This window comes from Apium graveolens, chromosome 11 (assembly GCF_009905375.1).
Source record: "Apium graveolens cultivar Ventura chromosome 11, ASM990537v1, whole genome shotgun sequence".
Lineage (NCBI taxonomy): Eukaryota > Viridiplantae > Streptophyta > Magnoliopsida > Apiales > Apiaceae > Apium > Apium graveolens.
The window spans coordinates 54,188,163-54,195,878 of NC_133657.1; the positions used below are offsets into that span (position 1 = coordinate 54,188,163).

General features: G+C 41.4%; 1 non-coding gene across 1 annotated transcript; it reads left to right on the forward strand.

Moving 5' to 3' along the window:
- Positions 1–6,707: 6,707 nt before the first annotated feature.
- Positions 6,708–6,814, forward strand: LOC141699515 (small nucleolar RNA R71). The gene has a single exon (XR_012565972.1). It is a non-coding gene; the product is annotated as a small nucleolar RNA R71 (small nucleolar RNA).
- Positions 6,815–7,716: the final 902 nt, after the last annotated feature.

The window sequence follows — 7,716 nt, forward strand, 5'->3', positions numbered from 1 at the left end:
TACTACATGGCAAAATATGCAACTATATGCACTAAACTATCATGAACATGCAAACTATATGTAACTCACACAAAATATATTTCTTCAACTACTACCCCCAAACTTAAAATATTCACTATCCTCAGTGAAGGTAATAGTAAGGAATCAGGCATACCTACTCCGAATCAGGTACATCACCCTCAACGGGTGGAGTGTCAGGCATGTCTGGAGGTGGATACACGAAATCTTCACCAAATACTGGCCACTGGATGTCAACACCTGTGGCTCTGAATGCAGTTCCAAGTGCCTAGGTGAGATCACGTGCAAACCGACTATGGATGTTGTGCATATCATCCATCCTCCTCGCTAGACGCCCATACTGCGTCATGCTCAAACCAGCTCCAACATCTGCTCCTGCCTCCTCCTGCTCCTGCTGCTGCTGTTGCTGTGATCCTGAAGGACCAGCCTCCTCTCTCAGCTGAGCTATCCATGCTGCTCGACGAGCCTGCGAAGTCCCACCAACAAATGTTTGATCTGATGGCCTTCTACCTGGCAGATGGTCATAAGAATATCCAAGCCCCTTAGGATCGGGCTTCCCACCATACCACTATGTCATGTTCAACAGCGTCGAATTATCGATAGGAGCACTGGGAAGCTGTAGCAGCTAATGTGCGGGCCAATGAACACCAACTGCCACGCACAACTTCGTCACAATGGACGCATAAGGTATATAACCCGTAGTACCTCCTCTCAAGAACCTCAAAATACCCTGATAAATAACCATCCCAAGATCCACATAGTCCCCTTGAAGAATACCCCACAACAGACGAGCACGCTCCACAGTAATCTCATGCACATGAGAAGATGGCATGATGTTAGCACATATAAACGAATTCCAAGCACGTGCAAACCTGTTCACGCACGATGCATGGAACGTGGAATAACCAGTCATGCCCCTCTTGAACTTCCAATGAGTCTCAGGCACACACAAAGTAGCAACAATCCAGATCAAAATCCTCCGGAGTTTTATCATTCCAAGTGTCCTGACCGGGCTTCCTCACGGGCTGCTCAATCACCCTCCTTATCACATCAGCACTATACTCCACAGTCATCCCTCTAACCACAGTGAAACCATTCTTCTCCGCCTTTGCATTAGCATAGAACTCTCGAACAACACTCATGGGCACAACAGCGGGAGCCTCACAAAAAGGAACCCAGCTCATCTCCAATATCATCTCCAACAACTTACCATCTTTCCCTGATGGAAGAAAACCTCAATCCTTTTTTATAGGTTTTGAGAGGAGCCTCGTGTACTCCGCTTCAGCCTCGGGAGTTGAAAACCTTGGCCTCACACTACCCGCACTTGAAGAATCGGTGGTGTTGCTGCTTACTTTAGTTCTTTGTCCCTTGGGTGGCATTGTGATTGAATAAGAGAGAATAAAGGAAAAGTGTTTGAGAGAGATTTGTGTTTGAGAATTTGTAAAGTGGTGGAGAAGTTTATGTATAAGTGTGTGTATATATAGGAGGTGAGAAGATAATTAGATATGGAATAGAAGTGGGAATTGATTATGGGAATCGTGGGAATAATGGGTTTGATTTCGAGAGGGAAATTTGGTATGTGGAAGAGTAAAATTCGAGTAGAAATTGATTTTATAGTAAAAATCCCGATTTTCTCTTCACAACTGTCTTTTTTTTTCTGAACAGGGTCTTGGCGCGGCCGCACGCTATATCAGCGCGAGCGCGCTCACCCTCTGCCAAATCGGCGTGGGCGCGCGCCAGATCAGCGTGGGCGCGCTTGGTTTCTGGAAAAATAGCGTGGCCGCGCGCTAGATCAGCACGGGCGCGCTCAACTTATGAAGTTGTCCCTAAATTTTTTTTTTTTTCTGATTTTTTTATATTTTACTCATTTCTTCTTGCTTCCTCTACCTACTAATGTACAACAAACTTGGGTTGCCTCCCAAGAAGCGCTTGTTTTACGTCGTTAGCTCGACGTAGAATCTTGAGATCAAACAGACAACAAAATGGCACTAACCACCTCGCGGTTTGCCGTGTCACCATAGTAGTGCTTCAACCTCTGACCATTTACCTTGAATGCTTAGCCCAGATCATTCTAAAAAATTTCCACCGCTCCATGTGGAAACACAGTTTTGATTATGAAGGGCCCTGACCATCTTGACTTCAACTTCCCAGGAAAAAGACGGAGACGAGAGTTAAACAACAGAACTTGTTGCCCCGATACAAATGATTTGAGCACTAGACCCCTATCATGCCACCTCTTAACTTTCTCCTAATACATTTTGTTGTTCTCATAAGCTTGAAGTCGGAACTCGTCGAGTTCATTCAATTGAAGCATCCTCTTCTTTCCAGCTGCATTCAAGTCCAGATTCAACTTCTTCAAAGCCCAATACGCTTTATGCTCTAGCTCCACCAGTAAATGACACCCCTTACCATAAACCAACTGAAACAGCAACATTCCCAATGAAGTCTTGTATGTTGTTCTATACGCTCAAACAACTTCATCAAGCTTTAAAGACCAATCTTTCCTTGATGGACATACAACTTCCTCTAAAATACGCTTGATCTCTCTGTTAAATACCTCAGCTTGACTATTTATCTGAGGATGATAAGTCGTAACAATACGATGATTCACATTATACCTTTGCATCATAGCAGTGAATTTGCGATTGCAAAAATGCAACCCCTCATCACTGATTATGACTCTTGGAGTTCCAAACCTTGTGGATATCTGCTTGAGAAGAAAATTAAGCACCACTTTCGCATTGTTGGTTGGAAACACCTTAACTTCAACCCATTTAGAGACATAATCGACCACTAACAAATTATACTGATTATTACAAGATGAGGTAAATGGCCCCATGAAGTCAATTCCCCAAACATCGAAGACTTCAACCTCGAGAAGCACATTAAGAGGTATCTCATCCCCCTTGGACATATTACCCACACGTTGACATTGATCACATTTTAAAAAAAACTGATGAGCATCTTTAAACAAGGCTGGCCAAAAGAAACCTGCTTGAAGAATATGAGCTGCTGTCTTTTCTCCACCATAATGTCCTCCATAAGCCGTTGAATGGCAATCTCGTAAGATCTCCCCCGTTTCACTGTAAGGAATACATCTCCTGATGATTTGGTCAGCTCCCTGTCGAAAAAGAAAAGGCTCATCCCATATATACCACTTCACTTCATGCATAAACTTCTTTCTTTGAGCGTACTACAAGTCGGGAGGCATGATATTACTCACAAGGTAGTTCACAATGTCTGCAAACCACGGTTCTTCCTCTTGCACTCCAAACAGCTGCTCATCGGGAAAAGACTCATTTATCAATGTCTTGTCCAGTACAGTAGCATTAGGGTCTTCTAAACGAGAGAGGTGATCAGCGACTTGATTCTCAGTCCCCTTTCTGTCCTTGATCTCTAATTCAAATTCCTGAAACAAAAGAACCCATTTAATTAATCTAGGCTTCGAGTCCTTCTTTGAGACAAGATACCGAATTGCAGCGTGATCAGTGAAAACTGTCACTTTAGTCCCAAGTAGATAAGATCAAAATTTCTCAAAACCATAGACAATAGCCAAAAGTTCTTTCTTCGTAGTAGTATAATTCAGTTGAGCACCATTTAGGGTTTTACTAGCATAGTAGACCACATGAAATGTGTTGTTCTTTCTCTGCCCAAGAACTGCTCCAACTGCATAGTCACTTGCATGCACATCATCTCAAAAGGTTCACTCCAATCAGGTGTAGTTATGACAGGTTCTGTGACTAAACTATTCTTTAAGAACTCAAAATCAGCCACACACTCATTATCAAACTTAAACGAGACATCCTTCTCCAAAAGATTGCACAAAGGTTTAGAAATTTTTGAGAAGTCCTTGATAAACCGCCCGTAGAAGCACGCATGACCAAGAAAACTACGAACCCCCTTAACAGAAATTAGTGGGGGAAGATTTTCAATGACCCCACTTTGGCTTTGTCCACCTCAAAACCCTTACTAGAGACCTTATTCCCAACAATAATGCCATATCGCACCATAAAGTGACATTTCTCCCAATTGAGAACCGGATTGGTCTCAACACACCTCTTGAGAACATTTGCAAGATTCTGCAAGCATTCATCATAAGAATCTCCAAATACAGAGAAGTCGTCCATGAACACCTCCACATTCTGGCCATTTATATATCAGAAAAGATGGCCATCATACATCTCTGAAACGTGGCTGGTGCACCACACAGACCAAAAGAAACTCGTTTGAAGGCGAAAGTACCAAATGGACAAGTGAAGGTAGTCTTCTCCTGATCTTTTGGAGCAATGCAAATTTGATTATAACCAGAATAACCATCCAGAAGACAGTAGTACTCATGCCCAGTCAATCTATCAAGCATCTGATCAATAAAAGGCAGAGGGAAGTGATCTTTCCTAGTGGCCTTGTTCAGCTTCCTGTAATCCATGCAAACTCTCCACCCTGTGACTATTTGAGTAGGTATGAGCTTATTCTTCTCATTAGCAACTACTGTGATACCTCCTTTCTTCGGTACACACCGAACTAGACTCACCCAAGAACTGTCAGAAATGGGATAGATAATCCCTGCATCCAGCCACTTAAGAATTTCCTTCTTCAGTACTTCCTTCATGATTGGATTAAGTCTTCTTTGCTGCTTAACTATAGGCTTGCTACCTTCCTCTAGCAAAATTTTATGCATGCAATGGGAAGGGCTGATTCCCTTAATATCTGCTATGATCCTCCCGATTGCCGATTTGAACTCTCTTGGAATCCTTAAGAGTTTTTCCATTACTACCTGAAAGGTCAGATGCAATAATCACAGGCAGAGTAGATGCATTACCTAAAAAAGCATACCTCAAATGTTCAGTTAGTGGTTTCAGCTCAAGTATAGGAGATTCTTCAACAAAGGGCTTGAGGCGTTTTGGAGTTTTGTTCAACTCCTCTATTCCCATAGATTCAAAAGGCATATCAATCTTCCTCTTCCAGGGAGAAGCATTCATAAATTGAAAACTGTTCATCCCTTTCATCATCTTCACTATCGGAATTTCCCAACAAGGCATTCTCTAAGGCATCAGGCCTTAGCAATTGATCAAATTCTGATGTAACCACAGAATCGACCAACTCCACCTTTAAGCACTCCTCATTTTCCATAGGAAATTTCATAGTATTGAACATATTAAAAGTTACATCCTGATCTAACACTCGCATTGTAAGCTCACCCTTCTGCACATCTACCAAGGTACGGCTAGTCGCAAGGAAAGGTCTTCCAAAGATTATGGGAATCTTCTTATCCTCCTCGAAATCAAGAATCACGAAATCAGCAGGGAAGATGAGTTTATCAACCTTGACCAAGACATCCTCCACAATACCTCTCGGATATATAATAGAACGATCAGCCAACTGCAAAGTCATATAAGTCAGTTTTGGATCAGGCAAGTTCAACTTCTTGAAGATTGACAAAGGCATCAGATTAATGCTAGCTCCCAAGTCACATAAACATCTATCGAAAGACACTTTTCCAATAGTACACGGAATAGTGAAGCTTCCTGGATCTTTTAGCTTTGGAGGCAACTTCTGTTGCAGCACAACACTGCATTCCTCTGTGAGAGCAACAATATCTAAATCATCTAGCTTCACCTTCCGAGAGAGAATACCTTTCATAAACTTTGCGTAACTAGGCATCTGCTCAAGAGCCTCAGCGAAAGGTATGTTAATATGAAGTTTCTTGAACACCTCCAGAAACTTCTCAAATTTCTTATCCAGCTTTTTCTTCTGCAGCCGCTTAGGAAAAGGCGGTGGAGGATAGATCTGTTTCCCCCCTGTATTACCCTCAGGAGGAGTGTGCTCAACAATAGTCTTCCTTGGTTCCACTTCTACTTGCCGCTGCTTCACTTCTTCTTCAGCCCCAGCTTCTTCCTCCGAAACTTGAGTTTGTTCGGATTTTGTAACCTTCCCAGACCTCAAAGTGACTTCTTTCACCTGCTCCTTAGATTCCCTCTTTCCCGGTACTTCAGTGTCACTAGGTAGTGTACCAGGTTGATGATTTAGAAAGACATTGGCAATTTGTCCAATTTGATTTTCCAAAGTCTTGATAGAAACAACTTGGCTTTTGCACATAAGCTTCAACTCCTCTAATTCAGATTTTTCATTAGCTTGTTGTAACTGAAGTTGCTGTCTTGGTGCATATTATGGTTATTGAAAACCAGGGGTTGTACTGCTTTGCTGGGTACTGTTGATAAGGCTGTTGAACCGCATTCTGAGTGTTGCTCCAGTTGAAATTAGGATGATTGCGGTTGTTAGGATGATAGGTGCCTGACAGAGGTTGTTGCGATCGCTGAAAGTTGCTCACGAACTGAGCTGATTCACTAGAAATAGCACACTGATCAGTCTCATGGGCACCGTCATAAAGCTCACAGACACTAGTGATTTGATTAACTACGTAATTAGCTAAAGTGTCCACCTTCATCGTCAAAACCTTAAGTTGGGCAGCTCTAGCAGTTGCTGCATCCAACTCCAGGATTCCTGCTATTTTACCCTGAGTTAGCCTCTGAGAAGGATTCTGGTATTCATTAGCAGCCATCAGTTCAATCAATTCATAAGCTTCATTGTAGCTCTTAGCCCACAAGGCTCCTTCTGATACTGCATCAAGCATGGGTCTAGAAGTAGCACCCAATCCATTATAAAAACAGTTTATAATCATCCAATCAGGCATGCTATGGTGTGGGCACTTCCTTAGCATCTCCTTATATCGATCCCAAGCCTCACACAGAGATTCTCTAGTTTGATGAGCAAACTGAGTGAGAGCATTCCTGATTGCAGCAGTCTTCGCCATAGGGAAGAATTTAGTGAGAAAATTTTGAGCAAGATCCTCCCATGTGGTTATAGACCCCGGTGGTAAAGAATGTAACCAACACTTTTCTTTATCCCTCATGGAGAATGGGAAGATTCACAGCTTGATAGCATCTTCAGTCACACCATTGAACTTGAAAGTGTCGCAGATCTCGATGAAATCCCTGATGTGCATGTTGGGGTCTTCTGTAAGAGAACCCCCAAACTGAACTGAGTTCTGTATCATCTAGGGCTATAATTCGAGCCGAGCTTTTTTAAGCTCGACTCGAACTCGTTATCGAGCTCGAACAAGATTTTAGGCTCGATTAAAAACTCGAGCCGAGCCGAGTTTTTTTGAACTCGATTCGAGCTCGACTCGATAAACTCGAACTCGACTCGAACTCGAACTCGGTTATTTTTTTTATATTTTATTAATATTTATATTTTTTATATATATTATTACTTATGTTATTAATATTACTTATGTTTTTCTATATTTTTATTTTTTTTCCATTAATATAACTTGATGCTATTTTTATTTGTTATTTACATGATTAATGATATTTTATTTTACTTATATTATTAATATGACTTATGCCTTTCTATATTTGTTATTTACATGATTGATAATTTTTTCTGGATATGTATATATATTTTGATATTGGCAGTCCTTTGTCACTTTGTGTATATTTGAGGGGACCCCTTCCATACTTTTATTTGTTTGAAAATGTTTGCATTTATTTTTTTTCAATCGGTTGCTTCAAAGTTCAGATGCCTTCCTATATATTGTCCCTTTTTCTACCCAAGAGTGTTTTTTTGGTCAACCTTAATATACTAATCATGTCTTTCATAACCTCATTACGATTCTACCATATTTGATTAACAAACTTA